Here is a 20,561-nt window from a genome sequence, read left to right as displayed (position 1 = left end):
TTCACTTTCACTTTTCACTTTCATGCATTGGAGAAGGAAATGGCACCCTACTCCAGTGTTCTTGCCTGGAGAATCCCAGGGACGGAGGAGCCTGGTGGGCTGCTGTCTGTGGGGTCACACAGAGTCGGACACGACTGAAGCGACTTTGCAGCAGCAGTAGCAGCAGCAGCCTGTATAGACGTGAATTCTTTCTGATGACTCTATTCAAAGCTGAAATTAACCTTCACTGCAGCACTGAAAAAGATCAGGGAGGCTGGAATCTGAAGACATAGGTTAAAAAAACCTCTTCCACCACTGATTAGTGTTGGACAAATGACTTAATGAATCTGAGACCCCAATTGCTCATTCAAAAACAGGTATCAAAAAAAATCTATCTTACAAGCTCTGAAAAGTGAAAGTGAAAGTGAAGTCGCTCAGTCGTGTCTGACTCTTTGCCACCCGTGGACTGTAGCCCACCAAGCTCTTCTGTCCATGGGATTCTCCAGGCAAGAATACTGGAGTGGGTTGCCATTTCCTTCTCCAGGGGATCTTCCCGATCCAGGGATCAAACCCAGGTCTCCCACATTGCAGGCAGATGCTTTAACCTCTGCACCACCAGGGAAGCCCAAGCTCTAATGATACTTAAATGAGATAGTATGTTAAAGAGCTTTGTTATAAAGCATCTTGAAATATATCATTCTCACTTTTTCTCCAGTATTTTTGTATTGGCACATCTTCCCAACAATTTATTTCACAAGACTTGTGTTTCTTATTCAATGCCTGTGTGTGGTCAGAGATGCACACTCTCACTCAATTGTGCCTGACTCTTTGCAGCCCCATAGACTATAGCCTGCCAGGCTCCTCTACCCATGGGATTTCCCAGGGAAGAATACTGGAGTGGGTTGCCATTTCCTCCGCAGGGAGTCTTCCCGACTCAGTGATCAAACCTGTGTCTCTTGTGTATCCTACATTGCAGGCAGACACTTTACCACTCCACCACCCGGGAGGGTTGTATATTTTAGTATTTTCAAATGCTTCTCTTCTGCATACACATCTCTTCCACAGATACCAGACTCTTCTAGTTGACTCTGGGGTACAGAGGGCAGGGTCTTTGCAGAAGAAAATGGTATTTCCCATCCTCCTAATATTCCAGCACCATCTACCCAGTTGAATTGTCCTTATAACATTCCCTTGCTAGATAAATCTGTGAGCCTTGTCTACTTTACCTTTCAAATACCTCTCATTTCTCTTGCTGCCACCCAGTTCTAACTTTTATCTTTGCCTGAACTACTGCAGTAACCTCCTAGATGCCACTAAATCCCCGACTTTAGCCCGGCTCTCTACATTCCGTTCTTTACAGCCAGAGTGATTTTCTGATATCAGGGAAAAGCATTCGGTCTTGCAGCACTTAGTGTGTTCTTATCTAAAAGTTGGGTTGCTGTAGTTGTGGCCCTTTCCTAGGTTCAGGGAGTTCTCTTCTGTTCCAAGACGGCTGAGAGCTTCTATGATGACCAGGTGTTGAATCCTGTCAAATGCTCTTGATATGGTAAGTTACGGGAACCCAGTCTGAATGGGAGGTAGAACTAGAAGAACAGGGGAAGATGGCATTCTCTGAAATAATTGGATGCATCATGGCTGGTAGAAGGGGGTCAACTAGAGGCCATCTCACAGTCCCTGTTGCCTCCATGATTTAAAGGCAACCAGGTACGTTGCCTCGTACAAAGGCACAGCACATCCTTCAAAACTACAGATTCTATCTTAGTCTGTGGGTGACAGCTGATCCATTCTCTACGACCACTATCTCAGGATGCCCCTAGAGAAGTTCCGGTTGGTATCCAATCCCTCTGCCTGGCTGTCCTTCAACAAATAGCGATTGTGACATCTCCAACGTGAAACTGTGGAGGCAGATTACCTACTATTCACAAGCTAGCTTGTAATTAGCTATTGAGCTCAGGAGCCAAATCCCAATGCAAATCTGTTCATCAGAGGACAATTAATTAAACTTGACTTTCTCATTAGCCAACTATAGTTTCCCTAACCTTTTATTCAGGCCATGGATTCCATGTGGTGAATGTCACCTTATGATTTGTCATGATCACTCATCTCATTTTATTTTCTCATAGTACTTGATACTACTTAAAATGACATCTCTTGATTTTGCAGAATGATGAGCTTGAAGGACAAAACACTGGTTATTTAATAATTACAAGATATTGTGAAACAACAAAGGCAGTAAAATATATTCAGTAATTCATTTGTACTGTATCAGCTTTGAACCATTTTCAAATCTTCACTCTCGTGGTCACCCTCCCACATGAATGGTGCTCAAACCTCAGAAGGCTTTATCTCCTGGAAACAGTTTATTAGCAGATCCCTGGAACCTCACCTTAGATTCTGGATCTGTAAGTCTGGAAGCACACCAAGTGATAAGGATGTTGGTAATCCATGAACATCTTTGGAGAGGCCCTGACCTCCAGTATTATATCTGCCTCCACCAAGGACAGAACAGCCTCTGCCTCTGCTGTCTGCGGCCACAGAAAATTCCCTGGCAGAGGCGGGTTTGAGCTAAGCACCCAGGAGAAACCTCAAAGGCAGACATATCATAAGTTAGCCACCACCTGTCTGTCCTCTGCAATCTAACTTAACAAAGGCCCTCCTCCTCCTCCTAAGTCACTTTAGTCGTGTCCGACTCTGTGCGACCCCATAGACGGCAGCCCACGAGGCTCCTCTGTCCCTGGGATTCTCCAGACAAGAATACTGGAGTAGGTTGCCATTTCCTTCTCCATAAGAAAGGCCCAGAGCCCTGCAAATGAGGTGCAAAGTCAGCATCATGCCAGGAGTGAGCGTCACTGAGGCGGCTGAGGACAAGACTCTTTCGTTTGCCTTTAGTGGTAAAGAAACTGCTGCCAGTGCAGGAGACATAAGAGACGTGGGTTCCATCCCTTGGTCTGGAAAATCCTCTGGAGAAGGAAATGGCAGCCCACTCCAGCATTCTTGCCTGGAAAATCCCATGGACAGAGGAGCCTGGCGGGCTACAGTCCATAGAGTCGCAGAGAGTCAGACACAACTGAAGCGACGTAACACACACACACAGAAAATGTTTAAATATATAATTGCCTTGTCCTTCCCTTCCACTGGTCAATGTCTCCAGGGCCTCTTCTTTGTCCACTGATATGAACAACGACAGTAATAATAGCCCTTTATACTTTATTACGAGACAAGAAAGCCACTGAATTTCAGAAGCAGAAGAAATCACTGAGATGGCCTCAGTCAACCCCAGAGAGGTGAAAAGCAGATGAGGTGATGGGAGGGCAGAGTCTCCTGACTCCCAGGCCAGGGTTTTCCACTAGAACTTCACAAAATCACCTCATGCCTTTTAATCATTAATCTGTCTGTCTTTTATCTGTGCCCCTGCCTCAGAGCAAAACTCAAAATGCTCCCCAGAAGACAAACATAATAAACCGCAAGTAACCAAGCAAAGCGCACTCTGTCTGCTTGGCGGGGTGGGGTGTGAGCTGACCACTGCCCAGGGCTGGCTCTGCCCAGGCCCCAGCTCACCAGGGCTGCAGCTGACGCTCCCCTACTGCACTGAAATTCCTGTCTTGAATAATCATGAATTGGAACGAACAACAGTGATGACCAGCAAAGAACTGCTGACAGCGAGAGTTTTCTCTTATTGAACTTTGTGAATGGAATTTTGCCAATAAAACAAAAGTAAGCAATAAAAAATAAGATAATGCAGTACAAACATGCAAACATAACAACTATTTTTCCTACTTCATTAATGTACGTTTAACGCTTATTGACCGGAGACATATTAACACCACAGGCATTAGTTTCTGCAAGAATCCCCCAGTCAATAATGTGTTAAAAGGAAAAAATCTTAGACCTACATATTGGCCCATCACAAAAACGAGGATTACAATTAAGCAATAAGAAGAGCAATTAAGATGAATAATTTTTAAGGATATTACTCAATTCAGTAACATAGTTCCTGTATGAATTAAAATTTGCCCTTAGCAAACAAAAATATTACACCTCATAGTTTCACTGTTTAATTTTTTCTCCTTTTTTGGCCACATGGTAGGGCATGCAGAACTCCACTGACGAGGAATGGAACCCATGGCCCTGGCATTGGAAACAAGGCATCTTAACCACTGCACCACCAAGGAAGTTCCACTGTCATAAGTGTCTTAAATTTTAAGACATAAGTAAAAACTCCAACAGTCATATAGACCATAGAACTGAGGTCAGTGAAGTTCTGTTTCTTCATCTTTGCATTTATCGTGCTGTAACTCTTTATTTGGACTTTACTGTGTAAATGCAGGAACAAGTTCACCCCAGGCGTGTGAGGCACAGACTGTACCTGAGGTGAGCTGGAAGGACTTCAACACGTTACAAATGCATTCTCCGAAGAATGCATGCCGCCAAGTCTCAGTGCGTGTGCAGGGAACAGCGGAGCAATTTACGGCTAGGGATTTCCTCACTTCCCCATAAAATACAGCTACCAACAGATAATCAATACGAATGTGTAAATTCTAAGCTTTCATATATACTAATAAAACCCAACAGTAACTCAGCAATTGTTTGGAACTTAAACAATTGGGAGACGGTACTTTATCACTGACATGTTCAGAATTGCCAGAACATGGTAATAATTAAAAGCAGACTATTAATACATTTTAGCACATCTACACACAACCTACAGGTAATATCGTGGCTTCCCAGTGACAGACTGAATACTTTTCCCTAAGAAAGTGAACAGACGGGGATGCTTTCTCTCATCACTTCTGTTCAGCACTGCAAGCTCTAATAATTTCCCTGAAAAAGGCTCAAAAGAGAAAGAAAAAGCACAGATAATGGATGGGAAAAAAACAAATCTTTGTTCACAAATATTTTTATTGTGTTAGAAAATCCTAAGGAATCTACATACATACATACATACACACACACACACATACACAGAGCTACTAAAACTAGTGAGTTGAACTTATAAAGGTCATAGGATATAAGGTCAACATATAAACTTGATTATATTTCTATATACCAGCAATGAGCACTTGGAAAATGAAATAAAATATATACTTACTTGATACCATCAAAAAACATGATATGCTTTGCAGTCAATTTGACAAAGTATGTGCAAAACTTATACACCGAAATTTTAAAAACACTGCAAAAAATATGAAGACCTAAATTAACAGGCACACATATCATGCTCATGGATCTGAAGGTTCAATATTGCTAAGATGGCGATTCTCTCCCAAACTGATTCATGGGTTGAACACAATTGCAATCAAAATTCCAGTAGATTTTCTTTTAGAACTTGATGAGCTGATTCTACATTTTTAAAGGAAATGAAAATGACCTAGAACAACCAAAGCAGTTTCAAGACTTCTATAAAATATAGTAATCAAGACAGTATGACAGGGAAACATAGATCAACAGAAGAGAGACAATCCAGAAACAGACCCACAAATGTATGTGATTTTCAGCAAAGGTGCCCAGGCATTTCCACAGGGAAAGGGACGCTGCAAAAATTACAAGTATTGAGTCTCAACTCACAGCATATTCAATAATTAACTCATAATGGGTAATAGACAACATATGAAATTGAAAACCATAAACTAAATTTGAAAGTGAAAGTTGCTCAGTCATGTACAACTCTTTGCGACCGACTCCATGGACTGTATAGTTCATGGAATTCTCAAGGAGTGGGTAGCCTTTCCCTTCTCCAGGGGATCTTCCCAACCCAGGGATCAAACTCAGGTCTCCTGCATTGCAGGCAGATTCTTTACCAGCTGAGCCACAAGGGAAGCCCAAGAATGCTGGAGTGGGTAGCCTATCCCTTCTCCAGTGGGTCTTCCTGACCCAGGAATCGAACTGGGTCTCCTGCATTGCAGGCAGATTCTTTACCAACTGAGCTATCAGGGAAGAAAACCTAAAAGAAAATCTTTGTAAATTTGGTATAGGCCAATATTTCTCAGGGTTAAAAGCCACAAACCATTAGAGACATAACTGGAACATAAGGCTTTTTCAAAATTAATACTTTTGCCCATTAAAAAATCACTACCTGGAAAATAGGAATAAAGCCACAGAATAGGAGGAACTATTTCCTCTCCCTCTCATTCATATATATATCTCACAAAGGACTTATACACAGAATATAAAAAGAACTAATATAATCCAACTGTGAAGACAGAAACAAATTAAATATAGGCAAGATATTTGCAAAGACACCACAAAGAAGATATATGAATGACCAATAAGCACACGGAAAGACCTCAGCATCATTAACCGTTTGGAAAATGCAGATTAAAACCAAAATAAGACACCACTTCACAGCCACTAGAATGACCAAAATAAAAGATGCAGACAATACCAAGGGTCAGTGACATTGCTGGTAGGAGTGTGAAACACTGCTGCTACATTGGAAAACGTTCCAGAAGTTTCTTATAAATTTAAACATACACTGTATTTACCATATTGCCCAGTAACTCCACCCCCAGCATTTACCCAAAATAAATTAAAACATATATCCACACAAAGATTTGAACACAAATGTTTAGCTATACAACACACATAACCAGAAACAACCCAAATGCCCACAACCCAAATGCCCATCACCAGGGGAATGGATAAACAAACTGTGGCATATCTATATAACGGAATAAAACTCAACAATAAGTAGGAAGACCCCATGGATATACTGCAAAAATATGGATGACTCTCAAAAGCACTGGAAGCCTGACACATGTGAAATTCTAGAAAATACAAACTTTTCTGCAGTGACAGAAAGCAGATCAGCAGTTGCCTGGGGGGTGGGAAAAAGGGGAGACTAATGGAACAGGATATAAGGGAACATTGGTGGGTTGATGGAAATATTCTGTATGTGGATTCAAGTGGTACTTACATGGCGGTATACATTTTTTCAAAACTCACCAAACTTTACATTTAAAATGGAAGCATTTTGTTGTATATAAATTATACTATAAAACTCATTTTAATAAACAACAACAAAAAACCAAGTTCCTAGACTTCCCTGGTAGCACCGTGGATAAGAACCCACCTGCCAATGCAGGTGACATGGGTTTCAATCCACGTGCCACAGAGCAACTAAGCCCATGCACACATCTACTGAGGCTGGGTGCTGCAGCTTCTGAGGGCCACGCACCTAGAGCCTGTAATCCACAAGGAGAAAAGCCACCGCGAGGAGAAGCCCAAGCACCACAACCAGAGAGCTGCCCCCGCTGTCCAGGACTAGAGGAAGCCCACACACTGCAACGGAAGATCCAGTGCAACCAAAAAGAACATAAACTAATATAGTTAAAAAAAAAAACAAAAAAACACTAGTTCCTAAATGCTCACTAGCTGCCCACTGTCACCTAGAGTGCAGGGCTGTAAAGGGGCCATTTGCTACATGGAGGACCTCCAGGCTAATATGTATTTGGCTCCGGGCCACCGTGTGATGTCTCACGTAATGCAGAGGACCAGCCCGCACGCACACGATGGTGGAGTGGAGGCATGGACCGAGGTGGGCTTAGAAGGGCCGTCTTTGTGCCGCATCACCCACCTTGGATCCTACTTGGGTTTCTGAGGGCACCTCCACCCAAGGAGAGATCTCAGGAAGGAACACTGGACTTCCAAAGGAGTCCACTGGACTGGGAAGAAGGATGCAAGGGACAGAAGATAATGAGCGCCCTGCTCTGAACCTCCCTCGGTAACAAGAACCATTTCTTATGGCTCCCTCCGTGCCAAACACTAGGGTAAGAGCTTCCCCTGTGTTATTCAGATTCTTACCATAACCCCAGGTATCACTCCTGTTAGGCCAGTTTAGAGAGGAAACACCAAAGCAGCAGAAAGGAGAAGACATTGCCTCAAGCTTTCAGAGCCAGTACAGGGCAGAGCTGCAGCCAAGCCCATGATGTGAAGGCTGTGGTCATGCCCACAGCCTCGCCTGGCGAACCAGTTGGGCCGCCTGCCCCCAGCGCCCTGCCCAAGGCGCACATGGCCAAGGGGAGCCTCAGGGACGGTGTTCAGAACAGACAGGACCCCGGCCCGGAACACGGAGTCCTGTTCTCCTCTCTGCTCCTGCTCCATCAAGAGTGCCCACAGTTCAGAATTCTATTAAGTCATTTCCTCCATAATTCAAATACAGAAGTACTTTTAGGAGACACACAGCACTCTGGCTATTCCCAAGTGCTATAAATATACAATTTATGGGGAAAATGGGGACTCTGTGTCACATTCAAACTAAGAACTATTTGAAGAAAGGGGAAACTATCCCATCCTCTTGAGTCATGGGGAAAAATAACCATAGTATATCATGCTAGTAAATAGGAATATAAAAATAGCTTCTGTTTGGAAGTGCTGATTGAATGTTAATGGGGCCTTGAGTTTATTTCAAGTATTTTTCGTTACATGTTTTCACTTTTTTTCAGTTTCGTCTTTGCAACCTGTAAGTTCCCCCTTCGTATTAAACCAAGGTCAAAATTTTAGATGCCAAACCTTGAAAAGCCTTAAGATCAATGTGCTCAACTCCCTGGGAAAAGAAGAAACCAAAGGCAACTGTTCTTTGAAAACAGGCGTCCATGACCTAGAGGTCATCAGTCATGTCCTGAGGGTGGGGCCTGTGGCTGATTTCCTTTGACTCACCCAGAGCACTCATGCACATTGGTAGGCTCTTTTTTTTTTTGGCCCAATACTGCTTTTTTTCCAGGAAAAAGCAATCCTCTTCCCTGGAAACTGCCCTCCCCAACTCTAACCTCCAAAGTGAGACAGAGCCGCCAAACCCGGTCTCACCTGACCAAGTTGGTGAGAAGGCCGCCAAAATTGGGTCTCGTCCAGTCCTTTCCCAAGATCTTTCCAATTTAAACGAAAGACGGCACAACAGGGGACTTAGGAGCCCAGCAGCTGCTGGCACTGTGCCTGGCTGAGCAGGGAAGTCAGTCTGCAAAAAAGAGCTGCCAGGCTCTCTCTGACAAGGTTGCTCCTCCAGCCAGCAAGTTGGTATTTTCCAGGTGTTTGTTACAAGAGGGATTACATGTCCTAGACAAGGGCACTGTGGGTCTACAAGGACCAGTAGTCTACTTGCATTCTGCTCAAAGCCATGCTGAAGCCACAAAATGAAATAATACCTACCCAGCTGCCATTTATAGACAGGTCCTGGGTAGCTCATGTAATTCATCTCATTTAACCCTCATAACAGCTCAGTGGAGGAAAGTACTATTATTGTCCCCATTTTACAGATGAGCAACAAAACCAAGTGTTTTGGATCTTAAGTAATATACCCACACTTACAGCATCACTTGCTTTTTCCTATGACCATGACTCTGAGGGCAGCGCTAACACTGGCGACACTGGTTGGCGTCTGGACTCCTTCCTAACCATTCTCATGCAGGCACGAAGCACAAAGACAGATCTAAGCCAAATGCCTGATGCAAATGTTCCCATGTTTTAAAAAATAGAGCTAGCAAGTGTGAAATGAGCCCAGTATTTGAAGCCTGCCCAGCAAGCATATTAATTGGAAATTTCTTTGAAAAAAAAGGTTTTTTTAATGTGGATCATTTTAAAAGTCTTTATGGAATTTGTTATAATATTGCTTCTGTTTTATGTTACGGTTTTTTGGCCTCGAGGCATGTGGGATCTTAGCCCCCCAACCAGGGATCAAACCCAAACCCCCTGCATTGACAGGCAAAGTCTTAACCACTAGACTGTCAATAAAATCCTGAACTGGAAATTTCATTCACACAACACATTGATTCTGTACCCTTGCACTGGGTAGAGAGGCTAAACGGAGAAATGGGGAAGAGGCTCAAATTTCTATGGTATGTGCGTTTTAAAAAAACATTATTTTCTTTTGGAGTAAAATACACATAAAATTTACTATTTAAATCTTTCAAAGTGGATGGTTTGAAAAAAGTTCAAGTAGGACCAGTAAGATAGTGAAGTAGAAAGATGTGGGTTCACCCCTTCTTACAAAATCATCAAAATCACAACTCACTGCTGAACAACCATAGATTAAAAAATAATAATAATAATAATAATAATAATTCTGGAATCTACCAGAAAAGATATCCCACATCCAAAGACCAAAAAGAAGCCACAACAAGATGCAGCTGAAAAAGTGTATCCAGAGAAGATACATCTAACACCACTGGCCTTTTGGTGAGAACAGTTGTTCTTAAGGACACTGGGAGCAACGTCAAGTCAATTAAGAAGGAGGCAAATGACCGGGTGCGGTTTTCTTTGGCTCTCGATGATCTCAGGTGTCCCTGTAACCACTCTGCTGCTGCTTCTGCGAGGAGTCAACACCCTCACGCTGAGTTGGGAAGGGACTGAAGATCGAGCCTCCATGCACAGACTGAGAGGAACAACTAACAACTCACGAAAGAATCCTTGCAGAGCTGAGAAGACATGAAATTGGTGGAACTGGATGTGGGATCTGCTGACGTGCATTCCGACGGACGCAAATGAGAACACCCAGGAGCACGAGGAGGCCTCGGAGACAAGGTCACAAACTCGTAAAGACGGAGCGTCCACAGCCTGTGTGTCTTCACGGTATTGTTCACTGCAAATACGCCGAGGAAAACATCTGCATCTCTCACCACACCCATCTACCGAGCCCATCAGCCTTGCCGACCCCGAACCTCATTTGCTCTCATGTCCTGAACCAGGATGAAGAGATGCGCATTTGCAAGCAACTTTAATAACAAGGAACACTAACTCTGAATCTCAATTAAGCAAAACAGGTTTCCGCTCTTTTTGGATACCTGTAATACGAGTATTACAAAATATTGTAGGGTTATATCTTGAATTTCTCTCTAAGAAATCAGAGGAGTTTGTTTCCTTGTGTTTTCCTAGACTTTTGACTCTTGACCCGTAAAACCCAAACTACTTACTATCTGGCTCTTCACAGAAAAAGTTGTAAACCTCTACAATAGACTATCTCCATTCTACACAGAAGAAAAGGAAAGTTCAGCCACTTGACAGGCAGGCAGGCTGATTTCAGAGGGCATGACCTTCCCATGGATCCATGCCACCTCTAACAACACACACAAGAGAACAGGCGCCTGGAGACAGGTAGCTAACGACATAAGGAGAAGACACTGGAGGTAACACCCACATGACAAAGTCACATTTGTAAAACCAGCACACACTGGTCTGAAACAGAACCAGCTGGAGACCATGGGTCAGGGATCTAGTCAACATGTTCTAACAGTAAAAAACAGTCACGTGACACATACAGATGAATCATTTCTTGGAAAGATGACAGGTTTCAAAAAAAGTAAAAATCAAAGGCATAAATTTAAGTCCCATTATTTCATAAGTGAGACTTCACTATGAAGAGATTTGGCACAGGAAACTATATTCAATGTCCTGTAATAAATCATAATGGCAAAGAACAGGCAAAATGTAAGTAAATAAGTGGACAGTTCCCTGGCATTAAGTATATCCCCATGGCTGTGGAACCACCACCACCATCCATCTCTAGAACTTTTTCATCTTCCCAAACTAAAACTCTGTACCCATTAAACATGAACTCCCCTTCCTCTGCCCCCAGAACCCACCCTTCTACTTTCCATCACCGTGAACCTGACTATCCTAAATGCCTCACAAAAGTGGCACACTACACGTTTGAATTTTCAATCCCTCCATGTACATCCTGAGACCTACTGTCTGCCCAGAACTGTGCTGAGCTGTATGGCAGGAATATATAAACCATGAAATCGGATTTCTGCCACCAAGATTATTACAGTTGAGCTGCAAAGGCAAGGCTACCTTCTAGGCTCTCTCTCATCTAAATTTCCTCTGTCCTCCAAGTTAGACTATACCCCTTGTACAGTCTAAGAAGTCTTCATAAAAGCGGTGACTTGAGGAATGAAAAGGATGTGTGGTTGGGAAGAGAGGAAGATTTTAAATTAATTAAATCACTCACAGATACAGGCAGCCTGGTTCATCCCACATCAACCCAGACGAAGCCAACGGGCCGCAGTCCCGTGACCTGGCTTCTCTGAGGACAAGATGCTGGACCCTAGACCCATGAACCAGACTTTGTATCCCCCAACCACACATACAATGGTTTCCTTTTCTCCTACTGCAGAATAAGACACAGCATAAAATCAAAATGGTTTTGTTGTTATTATTCTTTTTAACTATCTCAGAAAAGAGCCAAATCAGCTCTTTTGTGCATTTATCATTTTCCTTTGGCAGAAGAAGCTAGGAAGAACTTCTGACACTTGTGTGGAATGTCTGATCACCAGGGTCAGGTCACGTCAACCTTGACCATGGCAGGGGACACGGACCCTTGGAAAGATAAACCTCCAGATGCTCGCCCTAACAGTCACATCAGGCCTTCAAACCAGCAGTATGAACACCACCCCCGACGCCCCAGCCCTGCCAGCGCTTTGAGCAAGAGTCCAACGGAGGTGCAGCCAGACAAGGCTGTCCGTGCAGGGGCTCCTTCCACCGTTCTTCCAGCTGGGTCTGCTTTCCAAACACAGGCCTTGGATAGGGACCCTGGTGGGTGAGTAAGAACAGGAAGGCCTGTATTGCTGTCATTCACGCTGCTTTGCCTTTTCTGCCCCCCACCCTTCAAGAAGTGGCAGTTAGAAAAACAGTTATTTCCTATGTTAAGACATCACCATTCCTTAGCACGTCCTACAGCATGTAGGTTTGATTCTGACTGTAAAGTCAACTGTACATGAACAGAAATTACAAGCACAGGGTGGAGTGAAGCAGCCAGAAAGTGCACCGTGGGTCCTTATAAGACATTTTACAGCCCTGGGGGAAGGAAAATGTGAAGTGGGTCCAGTGGGTCCTGTCTGAATAACTACAAGCCTTGCACAGTCAGAGGCATGTAATAGTTTATGGTAAACAGATACACATAAACCGTAACAAAATACAGGATGGTGGACTAATGGATTCTGAAAAGGGATGGAAATTCTGAGATAAACCCATCTACTATTTCTTCCTAATAGTTCTGAGAAATAGGAATAAATTTCTAAGGCCTGACTGAGAATTCCCATAGGAAGAGAGCCATTTTTTTTCTGCCACCAGTGTCTCCCTCTTATCCCAGGGACATGCAAGGGGTCACCTGGGGAGCACTACTCTTTCGAGGTGGGGACCACAAGGATGGTGCCCTCCGAGCAGCAGCCCAGGCTCCTCCAGCACACCATGGCCAGGAAAAGACAGCAGGGAGACATGGAACCACTACTTCACTGTGGTTACATGTACCAATTACGTCATCCATCCTTTCTCTTGCTTATTATTTTCTGCTACATGATGAATTGGTTGAATCTTAAAAATATCTCAGTTTTGGTCCACAATATTGCAATATTGGTCTACTTGTCTCTAGTAGGTTTTTTTTCCCCAACACATCCCACATCCTTCCCTGAAGTGGTATGCTTAAAATATAAATCTTACTATGTACCTCTCTTGCATGCCTTCAGGATAAACTCCAAGCTTAGCTCACTGTTTCAAGCCAAAAGAGACTCACACTCATATATATAGGGGTAGTGAAAATGTTACGTTTCAAAGGTAAGTTTAAAATACTTCCTGAGTCTTCAAGCCAAAAGTCAACCAATGAAATAAAGTCTATAGTAACATTTTCCTCACATTAACTGACAGAAAATGGTAAAGTTAAAAAAATGAAGAAGTTGGGTCTGAAAAACCTAGAGGTGAGGGTCGAAAACAGTTCACCATGTGGGAATACCTTTTGTTACACTCATGATTATAAATATAAAATGAAAACATTATTTGAAAGGCACACAATTACTTACAGTTAACAAAACAAAGACTCTTTATTCTGGCACACATTTCTTTTATTACTCTCCATGCTTCCCCATCATCCTGTGGTTACCTCTCAAGCTACCTGCACCCTAGTTTTTGTTTTAGCTACTAATTTTAGGGAGTGGTAGTTGTTCCGTTGTGCCCAACTCTTTGCAATCCCATGGACTGCAGCCTGCCAGGCTTCTCTCTCCTTAGGATTCCCCAGGCAAGAATACTGGAGGAGGTAGCCATTCCCTTCTCCAGGGGATCTTCCCAACCTAGGGATTGAACCTGGGTCTCCTGAATTGCAGGTAGATTCTTTACTGTCTGAGCCACCAGGGAAGCCCCTGAATTTAGGGAACCCAAGTTTAAAAAGTAGATACCAGAGTGGCCCTAGAAAGCAGAAACTTAAAACCTATGAATCTCCAAACCTCAAGATGGTTTTCTGGAACTGGATTATTTACCCATCAGATAGTAACAAGAATTTCATTTCCAGTGGTAGGTAAAGTGATGAGAACCCTTGGTGTGCTGTGGCATTAGGATGAGGATTCTCACCTCTGATGAATTAAGATGAGGAACAGGTGAAGGGGAAAATGGTTTATTCAGCAGCTTTGGCTGACCCTATAACATATGTTATATTTAACCCTGCTTATTTAACCTATATGCAGAGTACATCATGAGAAACGCTGGGCTGGATGAAGCACAAGCTAGAATCAAGATTGCCAGGAGAAATATCAATAATCTCAGATATGCAGATGACACCACCCTTATGGCAGAGAACGAAGAAGAACTAAAGAGCCTCTTGAAGAAAGTAAAAGAAGAGAGTGAAAAAGTTGGTTTAAAGCTCAACTTTGAGAAAACGAAGGTCATGGCATCAGGTCCCATCACTTCATGGCAAATAGATGGGGAAACAGTGGAAACAGTGACAGACTTTATTTTGAGGGGCTCCAAAATCACTGCAGATGGTGACTGCAGCCATGAAATTAAAAGATGCTTACTCCTTGGAAGAAAAATTATGACCAAACTAGACAGTTATGACATATTAACCCAACTAGTTATGACATATTAAAAAGCAGAGACATTACTTGACCAACAAAGGTCCGTCTAGTCAAGGCTATGGTTTTTCCAGTAGTCATGTATGGATGTGAGAGTTGGACTATAAAGAAAGCTGAGCTCCTAAGAATTGATGCTTTTGAACTGTGGTGTTGGAGAAGACTCTTGAGAGTCCCTTGGACTGCAAGGAGATCCAACCAGTCCATCCTAAAGGAAATCAGTCCTGGATGTTCATTGGAAGGACTGATGTTGAAGCTGAAACTCTAATACTTTGGCCAGAACTCCAATACTTTGTGAAGAACTGACTCATTGGAAAAGGCCCTGATGCTGGGAAAGATTGAAGGCGGGAGGAGAAGGGGACGACAGAGGATGAGATGGTTGGATGGCATCACCAATTCGATGGACATGAGTTTGAGTAAACTCCGGGAGTTGGTGATGGACAAGGGAGGCCTGCTGCCGGGGTCCAGCCCCGGCTGATCCAGGGAGTTTGAAGCAGGGACGGCGTTGGCGAGGATCAGGATACAATAGCTTCAATTAGATATTAATTAGAGATATAAAGAGTAATAGAATGAGGATAGCTCAGCAGGAAAATTCAGTGGAGAAAAGCTGAGTAGCTTGGTTTACATGGGAAACAAATAAAACTTCAAGACAAGAAGTTTGCACCACTTACGTAGGCTGCAGGCATCCTTCCGTTCTCCTGAAGGAGAGGAGACACTGAGGCCTCCCTGGTCGGATCTTAGAAGCCCAGGCATAATTAGTAAGCATGGTGGGCTCTGCACTCCAGATGGAGACTCAGCCAGAGTTTGAGAGAGAGAGAGAGACATGGGGAGACCAGTCTTTTGAGGAACTGACCCCAATTCTTTATTTTCCATGGTCTACTTTTATACACTGAGATGTTATGCAAAAGTCACGTGGGGTCAGCAGTCCTGACTTTTATCAAAGTCAGGTGCTTCATACAAATGTATACAGAGGTCTTAGGGGTGTTACATCATCTTCTGGCCAGGGGGCCTGCTGACAATTTATGACCCTCTCCTTGTGACAGCGGTCAGTCAACCAGGACACTTATTTCTCCAGGGGTGATTATTCTTAAAACAGATGCTACCCAAATAAAGTTACATTCCTATAGGGTGAGGGTGTAGTGGGTTTTAGTTAAGGAAAGAATTTACTTAGCCTAAGGTCTAACATGATTAATATCAAAGGTTAATACTTATTTCTTTTATATATTCATTAATGTGTGTAAGGGCAGGGGATATGGAGACTTAGCAGCAAACATTGGCTCAATAAATGAAAAACCCTTCACCAATTAAATTTCTAATCAGCCCACTATACTTATACTAATGGTTTTCTAACTTTTCTAAGGAACCTGTTTTTAGAAGGTTTAAAGCATCTCGTGCCTCTCACGGTTGGGAGGCTGTGAGCAATCACATGTGGCCGGACAAGCCTGTCAGGCAAGCTAGAGAACCTTCAGAGGAGTTTGTCGGTTAAAACACTCTTGTCACACCCAGGAATTATTATTAACTGGAGCTCTAAGTTAACTCCTTCTCTGAAAGAGGTGGTGGGAGACAGCCCCCCGTAAAGTCAGAGGTGTAGGTGAGAGCACAAAGTAGTAGAGTAGGCAGGCTCTGGTTATGGGGGTAGATGCTCTAGGATTTCCAGGGGGACTCCTGAGGCTCGATCCCGCCTTTGCATATGTCGAGCCTCCTTCCTCATGACCTTTGCCATGGGCAGAGTGCCTCACGCTGGCCCCCAACAGCCTGCCATGCTGCAGTCCATGGAGTTTCAAAGAGTCGGACACAACTAAGCAACTGAACTGAACTGGTAACACATGTACATTGCCTGATAGATCATTAGGATAGCCTATTAAAGTTTCCTCTAAGCTGCCATTTGGGGAATAATATGTTAAAAGGATGGGATGCAGTCATTCAGGGTAAATCGTATACATTAAATCAATGATTTAATGGGTTTATGTCCCCAGTGCCTAGAGTACCTGGGTCCTCAACACAGTATAAACTTTCAAGCACCACAAAACCTGGATCCATATTGTATCTATTAATGTCAGCATTAAAAGTAGCTAGATCATACCCTTCTTTCCTAATCCTCAGCTCCTCAAACTACCTTCCAAATTTTCTCTAAGACAGCTAAACTGTAGGCTTCTGCTAACCACTGCTCTCAGTTCAGTTCAGTTGCTCAGTTGTGTCCGACTCTTTGTGACCCCATGGACTGCAGCACACCAGGCCTCCCTGTCCATCACCAACTCCCAGAGCCTACTCAAACTCATATCCATCCACTCAGTGATGCCATCCAACCATCTCATCCTCTGCCGTCCCCTTCTCCTCCTGCCTTCAATCTTTCCCAGCATTAGGGTCTTTCCAATGAGTCAGTTCTTTGCATCAGGTGGCCAAAGTATTGGAGATTCAGCTTCAGCATCAGTCCTTCCAATGAACATTTAGGACTGATTTCCTTTAGGATGGACTGGTTAGATCTCCTTACAGTCCAAGGGACTCTCAAGATTCTTCTCCAACACCACAGTTCAAAAGCATCAATTCTTCAGTGCTCAGCTTTCTTTATGGTCCAACTCTCACATCCATACATGACACCTGGAAAAACCATAGCCTTGACTAGACGCACCTTTGTTGGTAAAGTAATGTCTCTGCTTTTTAATATACTGTTTAGGTTGGTCACAGCTATTCTTCCAAGGAGTAAGCGTCTTTTAATTTCATGGCTGCAGTCAGCATCTTCAGTGATTTTGGAGCCCCCCAAAATAAAGTCTCTGCCTGTTTCCATTGTTTTCCCATCTATTTTCCAAGAAGTGATGGGACCGGATGCCATGGTCTTAGTTTTCTGAATGTTGAGCTTTAAGCCAACTTTTTCGCTCTCCTCTTTCACTTTCATCAAGAGGCTCTTAAGTTCTTCTTCGCTTTCTGCCATAAGGGTGGTGTCATCTGCGTATCTGAGGTTACTGGTATATCTCCTGGCAATCTTGATTCCAGATTGTGCTTCACCCAGCCTGGCATTTCCAACCTTACAGTAATTAAAAAGAAATACTATGTACAACTGTACACCAACACATTAGATAACTTGAATGAAATAGACAAATTCCTAGAAAGATACAAACTACCACAACTTCCTCAAGAATGAACTGACAATCTAAAAGACCTACAACCGGTGAAGAAATTGAATTAGTCATTTAAAACACTCCCCTTAAAGAAAAACTCAGGCTAAATGGCCTCTCTGTTAAATTCCAAGAAGCATTTAAAGAAGAACACCAATTATTCACAAAATCCTCAAAATTATGAAAGAGGAAGGTGTATTTCTCAATTCATTTGTAAGACTGTATTACTCTGACACCAAAACCAGACAAAAACATCTAAGAAAAGAAAGCTAGAGGCCAAAAGCACATAAAGGAAGGACGCATACAAAGAGCGTGGTTTAGGTACACAGCTCTATAATTTCAAGTCTTTAAAGCAACATCCATAAGTAATGTTCTCAAACTGGACTTTTGATAAGGATTAGCTAGCAGATTGGAAAGTTATAATCTCTGGCAAGAATCTAAAGAGTGAATATTCTGCATTATCAATGAAAGTGCTTGTGCTTTGCCAACTTCCAGGGCAGGGGACAGAAACGAGATCCTCTTATTTATTTATTATTAACAGCACGATGAAAGGGAAACAGTTATCACCAAAATAAGAACTAAAGAGTGTTTTTCTTGTTGAAATTTGAACAAAGAGTGTGGGGCAAGGGAGATGTATTTTATAATTTGATTTAAATTTTAATTTAAAACTACAAGAGATTTCAGATTATTAGAAAGTTTAAACATTGAATTAAAAACTAACCCTGAATATTCATTGGAAGGACTGTTGCTGAAGCTCCAATACTTTGGCCACCTGATGCGAAGGGCTGACTCGCCGGAAAAGACCCTGATGCTGGGAAAAGTCACTAAACTACTGCATCATTTTTAAACCTGGGCAGACACAAGTCTGTTGCTTGTGGACCTGGACACGGAAAAGACAGGTTTCTTTCTTGGTTAAATGTTGCCACTTTCAGGAAGATATAGTTGTTCTCAGTTTAGTGTTGCACAAGAAGGTCTCCTCTTACAATATTTTTCACTTTCTTCCTGGAGTTCATTTGTCTGTCTCACTGGAGTAAACTCTTCTTGAGGGCAGAAATGTTGTCTTAATTAAGACTCTTACTCAAATAGCACTAACTAGAACTAACAAAAATACCATGTGTCTCACTATATGGTCAAATGGATTTTTAAGGTACTCAAAGTGATAAGATCTCTTGTTAAAAGGATCATCAGGTACAATAAACTTTGTAATTAATTAAATTTTGTGATTAATTAATTAAATGATGAATAAGAGATAACCTTTAATCTGATTCACTTATACCAGCAATTATTATTTTAATCAGATGTCCACAGTGGTAAGTATGGGCATCTTTTGGGAAAAAAGAAAAGTAGTAACCTAATAGCTAATATTCACATTGCAAATTATCCCCTTGAAGACATCCAACCAGTTTCTTCTTCTGACATCATTCTTGGAATGGTAAGGAGAAATCCCATTAATGGATTGTTAATAAACTCTAGTTTATGGAAATAATGAGGTTTAAAAAAATTACTTGAACCAAAGTAAGTAAAATGGATTGTATCATTGTAACCAGTTATTTGTTGTAGTTGAGTTGCTAAGTCGTGTCTGACTTTGTGTGACCCCATGGACTGCAGCACACCAGGCTCCTCTGTCCTCCACTATTTCCTAGAGTTGGCTCAAATTCCTGTCCATTGAGTTGGTCATGCTACCTAACCATCTCATCCTCTGCAGCCCCCTTCCTCTCTTGCCCTCAATCTTTCCCAGCGTCAGAGTCTTTTCCAAAGAGCTGGCTCTTCACATTAGGTGGCCAAAGTATTGGAGCTTCAGCAACAGTCCTTCCAATGAATATTCAGGGTTATTTATTTACTCAACTTCTTTTAAAAGGACAGTACAATCTCTGCCCATTGTCACATGACTGGCAAGTCTTTATAAGAGGAGTATACTTTCTGGCCCCACTGAGTGGCTTTGTCAAGTTACTTGCTTTGGTCAACAGAATGTGAGTAGAACTGAAGCGAGCGGAACTTAGGTATGTGGAATGTGAACTGTTTCCAGTTTTAGGAGCAGCACGCGCCAGTGGTTTATAAGAGCTGATTGTTACATGTCCAGAAACTTGGCAAGTCACTTGTTAAACCATTAGTGACCCGAAGTCCTTCATGGTTGTGAGTATTTACATCATGGAATTAGCAAACGCTAAATTAGGACTCCTCCTCCCTCGAGGTTGTTTCCAGCACACAGTCAGCATGGCCCCTCAAAAGCTGATCTTTCAACCTGGAGCCTGGAAGCCAAAACAGTGGTGGAGTAGAGCTAAAGCTGCCTGCAGCAGATGTAATTTGATTGAGAAATGAACCTTTGTTTTTGTAAATCACTGAGTTGTAGGGGTTGTTTGTTACCTCAGCATAATCCACCCAAAACTGACGGATACACCATGCTAACATTACTAGGTTTTCGTGAACACCAATGAGCCCTACCTTTATCTGTCCAGACTTTAGTTCAGGGCATTTCTTCCGACAACTTGTGCCATCACACACCTTGAACCTGAAAGGATGAAAATCACACTCAGAGACTCAAGCCCAGGAACCCAGGTCTTGGAAGATTAATATAAAGATATAAAAGTGTAATTATACTTGTAAAAAAATCACTAAACTACTACATCCTTTTTAAACTTGGGCAAAC

At 42.6% G+C, this 20,561-nt stretch overlaps 1 long non-coding RNA gene across 1 annotated transcript in view; it reads right to left on the bottom strand.

The window, feature by feature from the left end:
- LOC107132813 (uncharacterized) overlaps positions 1-20,561 on the bottom strand; it is a 56,836-nt gene that overhangs the window by 30,277 nt on the left and 5,998 nt on the right. The window contains exons 2-3 of the long non-coding RNA XR_001501102.3: positions 20,357-20,423; positions 11,918-17,823 (exon numbers count right to left, since the gene is read on the bottom strand). This is a non-coding gene — a long non-coding RNA (uncharacterized lncRNA). The remainder of the gene's footprint in view (positions 1-11,917; positions 17,824-20,356; positions 20,424-20,561) is intronic.

The sequence above is a fragment of the Bos taurus genome, chromosome 10, assembly GCF_002263795.3.
Source record: "Bos taurus isolate L1 Dominette 01449 registration number 42190680 breed Hereford chromosome 10, ARS-UCD2.0, whole genome shotgun sequence".
Taxonomy (NCBI): domain Eukaryota; kingdom Metazoa; phylum Chordata; class Mammalia; order Artiodactyla; family Bovidae; genus Bos; species Bos taurus.
Note: the sequence above shows the minus strand (reverse complement) of the source record. Positions and strands in the feature narration are given on the sequence as shown.